The sequence below is a fragment of the Myotis yumanensis genome, unplaced genomic scaffold (assembly GCF_028538775.1).
Source record: "Myotis yumanensis isolate MYYU_CA2020_CCGP unplaced genomic scaffold, mMyoYum1.0.hap1 SCAF_9, whole genome shotgun sequence".
In the NCBI taxonomy this organism is placed as follows: domain Eukaryota; kingdom Metazoa; phylum Chordata; class Mammalia; order Chiroptera; family Vespertilionidae; genus Myotis; species Myotis yumanensis.
In genome coordinates, this window is record NW_027223760.1 from 27,243,239 (window position 1) to 27,260,112 (window position 16,874).

General features: G+C 44.0%; 1 non-coding gene across 1 annotated transcript; it reads right to left on the reverse strand.

The window, feature by feature from the left end:
* Positions 1-14,653: 14,653 nt before the first annotated feature.
* LOC139017176 (U6 spliceosomal RNA) lies at positions 14,654-14,762 on the reverse strand. Its single transcript, XR_011472827.1, has one exon. It is a non-coding gene; the product is annotated as a U6 spliceosomal RNA (small nuclear RNA).
* Between the last annotated feature and the right edge of the window lie 2,112 nt (positions 14,763-16,874).

Here is a 16,874-nt window from a genome sequence, read left to right on the forward strand (position 1 = left end):
CAAACACCATTCAAGTGTTCAGATGAAGCTCTGAGTCAGGAAGAGTTTTTTTATTTATTCTTTTGATCTGAATATTAACAGCCTGTTTCTATTTCAAGATTAGTTTCTGACCAAAGCATGTCTGCCTGTGAGGGCCTAGCACGGTTCCGGGAGTGCACGTGCACTTGCTGGTATCCAAGGAGCCTCCGTGAAAGTCCTCGTCACAGATGTCATAAAAATCTGTAGAAGGATAAAGGTGACCTGTTGTGAGGGGCAAGGACCCAAGGACACTCTCATTCATTAGCACGCCTCCTGAGTTCAATCCTGAGTTTCTAGCCAACATCAAGAGGTTTCTCATTGTTCAGGGGTTACATAAACTCAACGGAAAGAGATACTACACAGGGACATCTTTGTGTCATTTTGATCAATGATTCCAACTTCAGATCCACAGGCCCTTGGGTGGCCAGAGTTTCTGCAGATCTAAGACTTCATCAAACATGAGTTGTGGACTAAACAAACAGTATGCCTTTTTAAAAACTATGCAAAAATAGGAGGCAGTAAAGAAACTTAGAAAAACAAACATTTGCCATAAATGTGACAAAAAATGAATTGGTAATTTTCTTATGATTGAAAGAGCTTATTCAAATCAGCAAGAAAAATTTAAGATGCCAAAAGAAAAGTTGGTACATGAAAACTGGCCAAAAAACAATATGAAAAGTTGTTCATAGTAGCAACCAAAATGCAAATTAAAATAGGTTATTTTCACCAGAAAATCAACAAAACGTAAAAAGAAAAATAAATCTAGAAATATACAAATATTTACAGATTTTTTTCCTATGTGGTAACAACTGAATTTTATTTTTGTTATTCTTTTGCATAGTTCTCAAGTTTTCTACATTAGGACATTCACTTTTGCAATCAGAGAAGCATTAACCATTTTAAAAACAACAAATAGCCTGACTGGCATGGCTCAGTGGTTGAGCATCAGTCTCTGAACCAGGAAGTCGGGGCTTGATTCCCAGTCAGGGCATGTGGTCAGGGCACACACTCGGATTGCAGGCTGGAGGCAGCCAGTCAATGATTCTCTCTCATCACTGATGTTTCTATTTCTCTCTCTATCTCCCTTCCTCTCTGAAATCAATAAAAATATATTAAAAATAAAAAACAACAAATAAGGATTAAACTCAATTAGCTATTTCACACACTTACTGAAAAGCCAAACACTTTTACTCAGAACCATTTTCATTCACTTGATCTTTCAACTTTAGGAAACAAATATTCTGAATGTACTACACTGTAATTTGATAATATTTTAAATTCTATACAGTTTGTTGTTCCTCATTTGTTGTCAGTGGATAAATGTTTCCCCAGCAATTGCAGGAAAGTTTTTTACTCCTGGATATTATAATGCTGCCTTTCAGCACTTTTGTTGGTGCAAAGAAGTTAGCCCCCAACTAAGCTAGGAAGAGTTGGCAGGGACCAAGAAGACCACCTTGTCAACAAATTTTGACCAAGAACTATAAGCCAAATGAAAGCTTTATTTGGAGGTCTTAGGAATTGCAAGTTGGTACACAGATTTGAGTAGAAACTCAACTGTGTTCCAAGGGGGAAAGAAAGAGACAGAATTTAGAAAAAGGGAGCTTTGAAAGGGGTTATACAAGTTTCTTTGAAAGAGCTGTGGTTGGTGCTGGAAAGCAGACTTACACTATAGTATATGATATGATTAATTGCTTTTGTTTATTGCTAGGTAAAAATTTATTTTTTAATTAGAGTGTTCAATGCTGCAGAGCCAGTTCCAGGAACTATATTAGGATATAATTGTTATGGTTTAGCTTAGTCCAAAAGTTCAGTTTCACATGGAGGGGGTAAGTTAGCTCAGCTTCCCAAAGGCCTCCTGGTTCCATTTTAGATTGCTCTCTTGACAATATCAACTCCATGTTGCTACAAGGCCATAGTAATCAAAACAGCATGGCACTGGCATAAAAAGAGACATAAACTAGTAGATCAATGGAACAGAACTGAGGGCCAGAAATAAACCCAAGTTTTTACGGTCAATTAATATTTCACAAAGAAGGCAAGAACACACAATAGGGTAATGCTAGTCTATTCAATAAATGGTGTTGGGGAAATTAGATAAGTACCAAAAAATGTAGCTAGACCACCTTCTTACACCATACACAAGAATAAACTAAAAGTGGATTAAAGACTTACATGTTAGACTTGAAACCATAAAAATCCTAGAAGAAAATATAAGCAGTAAAATCTTGGACATTTCTCATAGCAATATATTTTGTGATACATCTTCTCAGGCAAGGGAAACAAAAGAAGAAACAAACAAATGGGACTATACCAAATATAAAAATTTTGCACAGCAAAGGAAACCATCAACAAAATGAAAAGACAAACTCACTGAATGGGAAAACATATTCACCAATGATATATCTGATACGGAATTAATATCCAAAATTTATAAATAACTTGTAAAACTCAACACCAAAAAACCCCACACAATCCAGTTAAAAAATGTGCAAAGGACCTGAATAGATTTCTCCAAGGAAGACATATGGATGGCCAAAAGAAATATGAAAAGATGCTCAACATCACTAATCATCAGAAAAATGCAAATTAAAACCACAATGAGATATTACCTCACACCTGTCAGAATGGCTATCTACACTAATAAAAGAGAAACATGGTAATTGGCATACGACCGCTACCCTTCCCATTGGCTAATCAGCATATCCTTATGCAAATTAACTGTCAGCCAAGATGGCGGCCTGCAGCCATGCACTGAAGCAAACAGGAAGGCTTGCTTGCTCCAGTGATGGTGAACTCCAATGTTCCCCGCCTGACTTGCCGGCCTCTCAGCTGCAACTCTAAGCAACTATGTTGCAAATATAGAAGCTAAGCAAAACCCTAGAAACCGGCTTTCAGTCAGCCGGGCTTCAGCCAGCCGGACCGCAACATTGTATCAAATACAGAAGGTAAAGGCCAGAAACCTGCTTTCAGCAGCGAGGCCTCAGAGCTAAAGCTGGCCCAGAATAGAAAAAAGAAAAAAAGGAGCAGTTGGGAGCTTCAGTCACCCGCCAGCCTGAAAACAGCCCTCAGCCCCTCACCCAGACTGGCCAGGCACCCCAGTGGGGACCCCCACCCTGATCCAGGACACCCTTCAGGGCAAACCAGCCGGCCCCTACCCGTGCACCAGGCCGCTATCTTATATAGTAAAAGGGTAATATGCCTCCCAGCACCAGGATCAGTGGAGCCGCGAGGCCTCCCGGCACCGGGATCAGCGTGATGGGGGCAGCGACCAAACCCCCTGATCGCCCTGCGGCTCTGTGTGTGACGGAGGCGGGGCCACAACCTCCCTATCCGCCCTGCTCTGTTCGTGACAGGAGAAGGCGCCCCAACCCCCTGATCAGCCCTGCTCTGTGCCTGATAGGGGGGAGCTCCCCAATCCCCTGATTGCCCTGCAGCTCTGTGTTTGACAGGGTGGGGCGCACCAACCCCCTGAACGGCCCTGCTCTGTGTGTGACAGGGTGCGGCCCCCCCCCCCCCCCCCCCCACAGGCCCTACTCTGTGTGTGACAGGGTAGAGCCATAACCTCTCCATCAGCCCTGCCCTGAGTGTGACAGTGGTGGAGCCCCAACCCCCTGATCGACCCTGCTCTGTGGGTGATAGAGGGTGGCGCCCCAACCCCCCCCATGGGCCTTGCTCTGTGTGTGAAAGGGTAGAGCCATAACCTCCCCATTGGCCCTGCCCTGAGTGTGACAGGGTGCAGCGCCCCAACCCCCTGATCCGCCCTGCTCTGTGTGTGACAGGGGGCGGTGCCCCAACTCCCCTATCAGCCCTACTCTGTGAGTGACAGGGGGGAGCTCCTCAACCCCATGATCGGCCCTGCTCTGTGCATGACAGGGGGGAGCTCCTCAACCCCCTAATGGGCCCTGCTCTGTGCGTGACAGGGGGGAGCTCCCCAACCCCCTGATCGACCCTGCTCTGTGTGTGACAGGGTATGGAGCCCCAACCCCCCTGATGGGCCCTGCTCTGTGAGTGACAGGGGGCAGCGCCCCAACCCCCTGATCGGCCCTGCTCTGTGCGTGACAGGGGGTGGCGCCACAACCTCCCCATCGACCCTGCCTTGAGTGTGACAGGGGGCGGTGCCCCAACCCCCCAATCAGCCCTACCCTGAGCGTGACTGAAGGTGGCATCGCAACCTCCTGATCTGCCCTGCTCTGTGCATGACGGGGCAGCGCCCCAACTCCCCAATCGGCCCTGCTCTGAGCCTGACCAGGGGCTGCACCTAGGGATTGGGCCTGCCCTCTGCCACCCGGGAGCAGGCCTAAGTCAGCAGGTCGTTATCTCCCGAAGGGTCCCAGACTGCGAGAGGGCACAGGCCGGGCTGGGGGACCCCCCTGCCCCCCTGAGTGCACAAATTTTTGTGTACCGGGCCTCTAGTCTTATTTAATAGAAGAGAAACATGCAAATTGACCGTACCTCCACTACACTCACAAGCCACGCCCACCAGCCACACCCGCCAGCCAATCAGGACCGAGTATGCAAATAAACTCAACCAAGATGGCTGCAGCCACAGAGCTAGAGTGAACAGGAGGCTTGGGTTGCCCCTGGTGATGGAGGAAGCCAAGCTTCCTGCCTGCCCTGGCTGGCCCTGAGCTCTGCTCAAGGCTACAAAGTTTCAATTATATAAGCTAAATAAATCCCAGATACCTGCTTCCACCTGCTGTGGCCCCCACTGAAGGAGGGTCTGGGAGCCTGGGTGGCCCGGGGCCATGGCTAGCCTGCAAACAGCCATCAGCCCCTCACCCAGGCTGGCTAGGCACCCCAGTGGGGACCCCCACCCTGAAGGGGGTGTGGCCAGCCGGCAAACAGCCATCAGCCCCTCACCCAGGCTGGCTAGGCACCCCAGTGGGGACCCCCAACCTGAAAGGGGTGTGGCCAGCCAGCAAACAGCCATCAGCCCCTCACCCAGGCTGGCCAGGCACCCCAGCAGGACCCCCCCATCGTGAAGGGGGTATGGCCAGCCTGAACACGGCCCTTAGCCCCTCACCCAGGCTGGCCAGGCACCCCAGTGGGGACCCCCACACTGAAGGGGGTGTGGTCAGCCTGCAAACAGCCCTCAGCCCCTCATTAACGCTTGCCAGGCACCCCAGCGGGACCTCCCATCCTGAATGGGGTTTGGCCAGCCTGAACATGGCCCTCAGCCCCTCACCCAGGCTGGCCAGGCACCCCAGCAGGCACCCCCTCCAAGAAGGGGGTATGGCCAGCCTGAAAACAGCCCTCAGCCCCTCACCCAGGCTGGCCACACCCTCATGGGGTGAGGATCCCCGCTGGGGGGCTTGGCCAGCCTGCAAACAGCCATCAGTTCCTCATCCAGGCTGGCCAGGCACCCCAGCGGGGACCCCCACCCTGAAGGGGTGTGGCCAGCCTGAAAACAGCCCTGAGCCCCTCACCCAAGCTGCCACACACCCCCAGCAGGGACCCTTACCCCATGGGGGCGTGGCCGGCCTGCAAACCAACATAGGCCCCTTGCCCAGGCTGCCCCATGCCTCAAGGGAACCCTCACCCTGATCCAGGACACCCTTCAGGGCAAACCAGCTAGCCCCTACCCGTGCACCAGGCCTCTATCTACTTATATAAAATCCCTGGGTGGTGTTCATGACGACCTCAACAACTGCGACCAAGCGGAAGGAAGTCAGTCCTGAAGGGGTTGTCTTGGCAATGGCTGTGCCCTTCCCCCACCCCCCAGCTGTTTCCCAGAGCTGTTTCCTGTAGGGGCGGGGTTGAGTTAGGAACCCACCCTCAGAGAGTGGAGGCATTATATCTTTATGAAGTGTGCCGCGCCAGCATAAGGGGTTTACAACATTCTCCTGGGTTTCAATCCTACTCAACTACATGTACCTGAACTCTATCAAGCCTACATCACTCAGGCATGTGGGGCCACGTGTTCCGACCATAGGTTCAAGCTTACAACTACAGCTGTTGGCTATAATTGTGCTGGGAGGGCCAATGAGAGGACTGTGCCCTCTCATCAGTCCAAGGCTTGAACCTGTCCAAAACACTGTAATCATCATGCTATTGAGAAATCTCAATAGTAAATGGGGTCTTTGTAATGGTACCAGATTTAGTATCAAAAGATTACGACCTAACATTATCGAAGCTGAAGTATTAACAGGATCTGCAGAGGGAGAGGTTGTTCTGATTCCAAGAATTAATTTGTCCCCATCTGACGCTGGCCTCCCATTTAAATTGATTCGACGACAGTGTCCCATGATGCCAGCATTTGTGATGACTATTAATAAATCACAAGGACAAACTCTAATCAAAGTAGGCATATTCCTACCTGAACCCATTTTTGCACCTGGTCAGTTATATGTTGCTTTCTCTCGAGTTTGAAGAGCATGTGATGTTACAGTTAAAGTTCTAAGTACTTCATCACAAGGGAAATTAGTCAAGCACTCTGAAAGTGTTTCCACTCTTAATGTGGTGTACAGGGAGATATTAGAATAAGTTTAATCACTTTATCAGTCATTGTTTGCATCACTGTTGTTTTCATATCATATTTTTGTTTTCATATCGTTGTTGTCATTTTTATATCATGCCTCTGTTGTTGTTATATCCTTTTGTTACTGTTTATTTATTAATAAATTTATATATTATTTTCATATACATTTCACTAATTTCCTTTCATCTCTCACACTTCTATTATAGAGAAAGGGCAAATAGCAATATTAAAATATCTCTGCTAATTAATTCCCTTTTTAAAAAAAATATATTCTATTGATTTTTTACAGAGAGGAAGGGAGAGGGATAAAGAGTTAGAAACATCAATGAGAGAGAAACATTGATCAGCTGCCTCCTGCAAACTCCCCACTGGGGATGTGCCCACAACTAAGGTACATGCCCTTGACCAGAATCGAACCTGGGACCCTTGAGTCCGCAGGCCGATTGATGCTCTATCCACTGAGCCAAACCGGTTAGAGCAATTAATTCCCTTTTAATGTGCATGAATTTCATGCACCAGGCTACTAGTCTATACTAATAAAAGGACAATATGCTAATTTGACTGGGAGACCTTCCAGGAGACCTTCCGGACATTCTTCTGGACAAAGCCATGGTTGCGGGGCCAAGGTAGAGGCAGTTAGAGGCCAAGAGGGGAGGGCAGTTGTGGGTGATCAGGCTGGTGGGGGGCAGGGCCATTGGGGGTAAGCAGACCAGCAGGGGGAGCAGTTGGGGGCAAGCAGGCCATCAGTGGGGGTCAGTTGGAGGTGATCAGGACAGCGAGGGGGCAGTTTGGAGTGAGCAGGACAGCAGGGTGACAGTTGGGGGCAAGCAGGCCAGTGGGGAGGGGAGGGAAGGTTGGGGCGAGCAGACTAGCAGGGCGGGCAGTTGGGGGCGAGCAGGCTGGCAGGCAGGCAGGCAGGCAGGCAGGTGAGCGGTTAGGAGCCAGCAGTCCCAGATTGCTGGTTTAGACCCGATCCCTGTAAACTGGCAGTAGGACATCCTTCGAAGGGTTCCAGGTCGGAAAGGGTGCACGCCGGGCTGAGGAACACTTCCTCCCCCATGCACGAATTTCGTGCACCGGGTCACTAGTCATCAATAAATCAACAAACCAAGTATTTGCAAGGATGTGGAGAAAAGGGAACTCTTGTCTACTGTTGGTGGGAATGCAGATTGGTGCAGCCACTGTGAAAAGCAGTATGGAGTTACCTCAAAAAATTAAAAATGGAACTACCTTATGACCCAGTGATCCCACTTTTGGGACTTTTTCTGAAGAAACCTGAAACACTGATTTGAAAGAATATGTGCACCCCTGTGTTTACTGCAGCATTATTTATAATAGCCCAGATTTGGAAGCAGCCCATTTTGCTATTTCTCTTTCACAACCTTGACCATCATTTAAAAATTACACAAGAGAGATGGTTTGTGCTTACCACTGTGTTTGCCCCTTGAGTTCTTCTTTTTAAAATTTCTTTTCTTTTCTTTATTGATTAAGGTATTACATATGTGTCCTTATCCCCCCCACTCATGTCTTGCTGTCTGGTATATTCTACCTTCAGGTAGCTGAGTGATTCTCTGCTACATATTCTTCAGGCCTTTGCTCATTTATCATCTTCTCAGTGAGGCCTTTCTTCACCACCTTATTTAAAATTAATCCAGCTCCTCTGCTTCTTTCTCTTTCCCTTCTGTTTTATTTTCTGCCACAGCATTTATTTAACTAACATATATATTTTACTTATTGTTTGTTTGCTTGCTTGCTTGTTATGTTTCTACCCAGTAGAATGTAAGCTCTATAAGAGCAGGAATTGGTGTCTGTTTCATTTATTGTCGTGTCCCCTGTGCCTCAATATCTGTTGGATGGATGAAGGATAATGAATGGATGAAGAATAATGGATGGATGGATGGGTGGATGGATGGATGGATGAAAAGTATTTATTCTGGATTTACAGTTGAGAAAACTGAAATCATGTCTCTTAATTGTTACAACCCATGGTGCCTACCCACATACTCTGAGTGAGCCATGAAGGACTCTACAAATAATCATAAATTTCAGGGACTGCATGACACTCTTAAACTGGGACCAAGATGATCACTTTGCAGTCCAGGGTGATATGTGGAGAATGTCAATCTTAATTCATGATCAAATTTTTACTCCTATCCTCACTCGGGTCTAATAATGAGGCTAAAATAGGAATTGAAAAACTGTCGCTATTCCATCCCTTCCATTCTATTTGTTCTACTCCAAACTTGAAACAGGTATATCCCCCACCCCCCCTACTATCAACTTCCTCCTAACTATGATTTGAACAGGGCTTGGTGATAGGCCATAGCACTAGGTCTGCTTTCTACCAGGACACAGCTTTCAGGGGGCCAGAGAAGCATGAGTGGAGGAACACCCACAGTAGTATCTATCTCTATTAGTCGAGCCATGCTAATAGCTCTGGTGAGAAGCAGGGACAAAGACAGCTTGTGTATGTTAGCTTCGCAGCGGCCTTGGGCCATCATAATCAGCAAAATTATACCCTTACTGCCCAGTCTTTGAAGAATCCTGGAAATTAAAGATAATGGCTGTCATATTTATTGATAAGCTGAATTCATACCCCTTGCTGTTTTCCTATGAACAGCAGTATTCTAATTATTCCAGCTTTTATTTCTTCCTCCAGTATAGCAGTTTCCCTAGGGCTCCATCACAAATTACCACACAAGTGGTGCTTCAAACACCAGATACATATTCTTTCACAGCTCCGGGGGCTAGAAGTTCAAAATCAAGGTTTGGCAGGGCCGCACTCCCTCTGATGGCTGCAGCCATTGTCTATTTCAAGGTAGATGTAGTAGGCAAAATTCTAAAAGGTCCTCCAATATTTGAATGTGATAACATTCACATCATTGTGTTATATTGTATGATAAAGGGGATTTTACAGATATAATTAAGGTCCCGGATCAGCTGACCTTAAGATAAGGAGGTCATTCGGTGGTCCTGACCTAGCCACATGAACCCTTCCTTGTGTTACTTCTGTTTGTTAGACAGTCACTTGTACTGAAGATGATATAGAAGAAAAAAATAGGGCAAACCATAGTTTCTTTTCCTTTTGGCACATCCTTATTCATCAGTAAATCAAATGAAGAACATGTTGGAAGAACATGTGTACATCAAGAAGTGAAATAAAAACAGTTGAGTTAGTTTTGTGCAATGTTTCCACTGTCCTGGTAAAACAACATACATCTGTGTGTATGAGCTCCAAAATATGAGTTGTGTTATGTTCTCCTGATTTTCCATATGAGTTCAATGCTCTCCTATTTGCATTTAAAACTGGTACTGCATAATAGAAAGATGAACAGTAAAATTCATGCTAATAACTTACCATTTTGACATTAAATAACAAATAAAAACAGGTATGACTAGTTGAGAGAGAGACAGAGAGAGAGACCCTGGAACAAAGGAAAAAGATTTATATGCAGTACCTTTATTGGCATCTTTCCCTTGCTTTTTGGACAAGGGCCCCTGCATTTTCATTTTCCACTGGATTCTACAAATGACTAGTACGTAGTCAGCCACGGAGTCAGATTTCTCACTGTAAGAGATGACAACTATGAAAAGATACAAACCTAGAATGGCCCCTGTGGAATTGGATTAGAATTAGTGTGAACTCGTGGTTTTCCACAGAGATAGATTGGCATAGAAATTGAGATGTAAAGATTTGTGGAACTATAGATGTGTATGTACCATTCTCTATTAAAAGAGACTAGGGTTGCTTGGAGAAATATCTAATTCCAGGGTTGAAGCAGGAATATATTTTTCCACCAGAAAGTGAGGGAGTGCTCATGAATGAGGGGGTCCTGGCTACAGGCACAGAGGCCAGCTCATTTAGAGCATAAAAATTAATGATGACACTAATGGATTATGACCCACTGAATAGGAGAGGGGTCTGTGAGACTGAAATAAATAAATGAAAATTAAAAGTTTTCCTCACAGCATATTGCCAAGTATAAATATAGAAGAAATGATGGGCAATCATATTAATAACTAGTCCATCCAAGAAACACCAGCGGGTACTGAGGAATAGGATATTTACCTAATCTCAAAGTACCTCTTCACAAAATGCTTATTAATTACAATTATGGACTGAATGTTTATGTCCCCCCTCAATTTCGTATGTTCAAATCCCATCACCCAATGTGATGGTATTTGGAGATAGGACCTTTGGGAAGTAATTGGGTCATGAGAGGGACACCCTCATCAATGAGATTAGTGCTCTTATGAGGAGATGTGGGAGATCGATCTCTCTCTCTCTCTCTCTCTCTCTCTCTCTCTCTCTCTCCTTCCCCTCTCCACCACATCAGGACACAATGAGATGACCATCTGCAAACCGAGAAGTGGGTTCTCACAGCCTCCAGAACTGTGAGAAATAAATGTTTGCTGTGTAAGCCACCCTAGTCCATGGTAACTTGTTACAGCAGCCTGAGCTGACTAGGACAATTACTAAGGGGCAAAGAGTGACTTTACAGTGGAGAAGCCTGGCAGATCCCTTATTAATTTTTTTTCTTTTCTTTTTTTATTGTCTTGCTAACATTGCAAACGCCAGTCTCTGGACATCACTAGAAAGAGCAGGTTGTGAGGCTCCACTTTTTGAGCAGCCCTGTTGCCTTCTGCGTGTTGGCTCTCTGCACATTGCACTACCACGTCCAAATACAATCTTATCCATTGTGAAGTTGTTGGTCGAGGTCGCCACACCATGACTTCACTTACGTATCTTCCTCAGCCTGTCTCTGGATTTGGGGCTTTGGCCTTCTGTTGGCACAAGCAAGACACATTGTTGTCACTCTTCCACCAAGGCAAAGGCTGTGGAATCATAAGAGGGGGCAGGCTTCTGAAAATGAAAAAATATCCACAAGCCCCAGCTCATTCTTTCTCTTACCAACCTCTTTTAATGGTTTTAATGGTTCTAATAAAGCAACACAGGCCTCACTCCAAGTACCAAGTATTTTCTTAAAAGTCCAGACACTGAGCCCTACCCTGTTTTGCTCATTGGTTAGAGGGTCTCGGGTTAGACTCTGGTCAAGGGTACATACCTCAGTTGCAGGTTTCTATCCCTGGATGCATGTGGGAGGCAACCAATCTCTCTCTCTCTTTCTCTGTTTGTCTCTACCTCTCTCTCTTACACTCTCTCTAAAAATCAATGGGGGAAAAATGTCCTTGGGTGAATATTAACAACAACAACAACAACACACAGAACTAGGTTAGGAAAACAGTGAAGTTAGAAACCACTCTCCAAAGTATTCGCATTTTCATACCCACCAAAGTAGTCCCTTCGGGCCTGCCTCTCCGGTAGATCCAAAGATCCACACTCTCCACCTGCCTCTCAGATCATGCCGGCCCAGAAGACTCTGTCCCTTTGGTCCGCACTCCAGCTCCTGCTGGAACTAGTCCTAACGGCACTAGAACTCCTGAGCCCATTTCCTTCATTTCTGATTAAGCTTTCAGAGGAAAAGAATGATTTCAGGGAAATAATCTCTTGACTCATTTCTTCTCTGATTTCAGCACTTTATGGGTGCAGCGTCTGTCTTCCAACTTTGTTTATTTCGAAACAAAAAGGTAATATTGTAAAGCAGAAAATACTGCTGTCGTTGTTGTATTCTAATGTTCTGTAACTTAATAATTGAGTTCTACCTCCAGACTGGAAGCCAGGTACCCAAACAAGTAGTTCAAACAGTTGCTTCACCATAATTATCAGCCTTGCACTATCGTCCTTGGGGAATCTAACAGATGCAAAGCAGCGCTCACAGGCGTAAATTCTGATAAACAGGTTTGTCTCCCTGCAGCCATGCCCTCTGTTTGTGTAGGAAGTGAGCCAGGGTCAGGGGCTGAGGTGGCCCCAAAGCTAACCAACAATGCTGTGCTTCTGGCTGCAGTGGAAATGGTAGGGCTGACTTAACCGGTTCAGCCTCAACCAGACAGTCTGTTTGGTGGTGCCTTGAGGCACTGAAGGTCGTCCAGATCTTCAACATCAGACTGGCCCAACCACTTCCAGTGACCAGGAATTCACTTCTCCAAACTAATATTTAGAAAAATGTTGTGTTCAGAGAAGCCTTTTTTTATGCCAAAATATGCCTTCCTATATCTTCCACCCGTAGGACTCAATTCTGTATGCTGGGACTACACAGAACAAGTCTTAGCCTATACCTTGTGAGAGCCTTCCAAGTACTTGTCATGGCTGTATATTCCTACGCTATATCCAATTTTTGTGTGTAAATAATGCCAATTAATCATTAGTGTTTAAATTAAAGCTTAATACTTTATTTTCTTAAAGCTATTTTTAAAAATATGTTTTTAAATGATTTTTTTAGAGAGAGAGGAAGGGAGAGGGATAGAGAGATAGAAACATTGATGAGAGAGAAAGATCGATTGGCTGCCTCCTGCACGCCCCCTATTGGGGATCGAGCCTGCACAGGAATAGAACTGGAGACCTCTCCGTGCATGGGATGACGTGCAACCAACTGAGCCACACTGGCCAGGGCCTCCACCTGATTAATTTGAAGCAAATCCCAAAGATCATACCCTTTCATCTATAAATATATCAGTATATGTCTCTAAAAGATAAGAATTCTTCATACCAGATCACACATAAAAATTAGCAAAAAAATTCCCAAGTCATTCATGTTAAACAATAGTGGTTTGAGGGTAGTTCCTCTTCTTCAGAAAAATTTCAATTTCAGCCTTGGGCTAAAAGAAAAATCTCAATTAAACTTTACCATTACTAAACCATCACACTGCTGTTTGGTAGGGCAAGTCAGGATATTCAGCTTCTATTGCTGACAGAAAGTTCATAGAAGTGAAGACGCTCAAATTCACAAAAGTGAATACAGTTAATTTTTGTTATTGGTTTAATAATACATGACAGACTCAAATACAATCTTGCATCACATAATGATATTTTGGTCAACTATGGACCACATACACAATGGTGGTTGCATAAAATTATAATGGAGCTGAAAAGTTTCTATTGCCTCGTGACACCATAGCCTTCGGAATGTCATAGGACAATGCATTCCTTATGTGTTTGTGGTGAAGCTGGTTTAAGAAAACCTACTGCTCTGCCAGTCATACAAGAGTATAACACAGCCCTAGCTGGTTTGGTTCAGTGGATAGAGCATTGGCCTGCGGACTGAAGAGCCCCAGGTTCAATTCCAGTCAAGGGCACATGCCCGGTTGTAGGCTCAATCCCCAGTGGGGGGTGTGCAGGAGGCAGCCAATCAATGATTCTCTTTCATCATTGATGTTTCTATCTCTCTTCCTCTCCCTTCCTCTCTGAAATCAAGAAAAATATAATTTAAAAAAAGAGTATAGCACATACAATTATGTACAGTGCATAATACTTGATAATGATAATAAATGACTATGTTTCTGATTTTTGTATTTACTGTACTTTTATTGTTATTTTAGAGTGTACTCTTCCTAATCATAAAATAAGCTTGCTGTAAAACAGTATGCCAGGTTATGTTGGCAGCAGCCTCATACATATCATGTTTACCATGTCTCTCAATTGCATCATTTTCTCTTGTGCTTGATTCAATTTTGTGTTGTTATATAAATTCAGTAAGTGTACGTTTATAAAATCTACCATAGCATACAGTAATGCCCTAGGCCTCCACTTTCACTCACCACTCACTCACCCAGAGCAACTTCCAGTCTGCAAGCTCCATTTATGGTCAGTGCCCTATAGAGATGTATCATTTTTTATCTTTTCTTTTTTTATTGATTTCAGAGAGGAAAGGAGAGGGAGAGAGAGATAGAAACATCAATGATGAGAGCGAATCCTTGATTAGCTGCCTTCTTCATGCCCTACACTGGGGATCAAGCCTGAAACGTGGGCATATGCTCTGACTGGGAATCGAACTGTGACCTCCCGGTTCATAGGTCAACACTCAACCACTGAGCCATGCCGACCAGGCTATAATTAATATGCTTTCCCTACTATTGGATTGAATTCAATTTAATAAACTTTAGTGCAAATATGGTGGCATAGATAAAGTTAAAATGTGTGGATAGACAAGCATTTGAATAAAGGAAAAAGATTGATTATTGAGTGGTAAAGATCTGGGAAGCCTTATAAAAGAGATGAAACTTGATCTGAACTTTAGAAGGTAAAATTTAAACTAGAGGAAAAAAATGGAATGCTTCACAAATTTGTGTGTCATCCTTGCGCAGGGGCCATGCTAATCTTCTCTGTATAGTTCCAATTTTTAGTATATGTTGCTGCCAAAGCGAGCACCATTTTTTATCTTTTACATTCTATTTTCTTCTGTACCATTTTTATGTTTAGACATGTTTAGATACACAGATACTTACCACATTGCCTACAGTATTCAGCACAGTAACACGCTGTAGCCTAGGAGCAATAGGTTATCCCATACAGCCTGGGTGTGTAGTAGGCTATGCCATGCAGGTTTGTGTGAGTGCACTCTGTGATGTTCATACAACGACAAAATCGCCTAGTGATGCATTTCTCAGGACATCTCCCTGTTGCTAAGTAGCACATGACTGAATTTTCTGCAAAGTATCGGCTGATAAATCACACAATGAATAACTGCAGGCTTTAACCTTTTACTTTTTCATAAGCTTTGTAAATTTGTCCAATTAAACCTTTTCTGTTCCACACAAATTTTTACCACTAGGAGTTGTAACACATCTTAGCAGATTCCACTTCAGGTTGTTCTGTATTAGAGATTTTCTCAACTTCTTTGAACATATTCTCACTTGTACTTGTTCTACACAGACTATGGAACCCAATTCTTCAGTCACTTCAAACCTGGCATTGCTACCTCAAGTAAACAACAACTGAGCAGTGTCGGTAGCATCTGTCAACTCATTAAGATACAAGGAAAAATACTCAGAACCATCAGCCTTCTTTTTGTAACAATTGTTGATGTTGCAAAACCAAGGTCCCCAACTCTTGGACCAACTGTTCTTACCATAGTTTGATTGTTTTAAACAGGTTTATTTTCTCTGGACACATTTCTTCAACTTTTGCAAACAAATACAATCTTATTAACTTAATATTGGTAAACCACTTTCTTTGCTTGCTAATAAGCCACTTGGAAACTTGCTTTGGTTGCAGCTTCATTTACATTTTTAATTCTTGTGAAGAAATTCTAGCTGTCCTAATTTTTTTAACTGTCACTTTCCTATGAGTTTGGAATATTGTGATTAGTGCTTAATCTGGTAATGTTGACACATATTGTGCTTAGCACAGTTGTAGCAAAATTTGAAGTCCACTTTTCTTGTTTTGACATAAAAGATATGCACTGGTAAAATAAAATAAAATAAAACAAAGCAAAATAAAATAAAACAAAATGTCATAAAATATCATGGTACAAAACTATGCTTGGCACTTGAAATGCTTTCTGAGTGCATCATGACTTACTGAGCAGCAGTATGAAGGGATGAGAGTTCCACGTATGGTCTCTGCTGCAACTTTTCAAGTCTGCTCTTAAAACTCGAATACAACCATAGACAATATGAAAATAAATGCATGTGGCTATTGTAATAAAACTTCATTTACTGATAGATATAACCTTTAATTCCAAATATTTTTCACATGTGACAAAGAGTTCTTTTTCTTTTTTCAACGATTTTAAAATGTAAGACTATTCTTAGCTTTAGGGCCATCAAAAAGAAAAAAGGCGCCCTGGCCAGTGTGGTTCAGTTAGTTGAGTGTCATGCCATTCATTGAGAGGTGATCAACTCCATTCCTGGTCAGGGCATATGCCCGAGTTGGGTTGATCCCAGGGTGTGGGGTGTGGGGGCTGTGAGGGGTGTGGGGGTGTGTGTGTAGGAGTAATGCCGGTGGTCTTGATCCAGCATCTAGAAGGGCTCAGGAATCTGGAGAAGGTGCTGTGCTTAAATTAATAAAGAGTCCAGAGGCAAAACATAATTTTGAAAGGCATTATGGGGAGTCAGAGAAGATTTAGCTAAAGGAACTAAGTTCTCCTTGCCTAAGGACCCCTTCCTATTTATTAACACAATGTGTCCTAAGGCAAGGTAGATATACATCAAAGGCCAGGGTTTATATACACAATCCATTGTCAGATTGGGGAATTGCCTACGGTTGTTCAGGTGTTTGGCCAGTAGGAGGCAATAACATGTAGACTGACACGTCTGGCAGCCAGCTGTCATTTTATGCATTCTTCTCAGGTTTGGAGAAATGCCCTCAGCCATTTCCAGATGATTCAGCCCTGCTGACGTGTTGGAATTGGCTTCCGGCACAGGAGGCAGCCGATGGATGTTTCTCTCTCTCCCTCTCCCTTCCCCACTCTCTTAAAAAAAAATCAATAAAAACATTTTGAAAAGTCAGTGGGCTCACAGGCCATAGTTTGCCAAACCC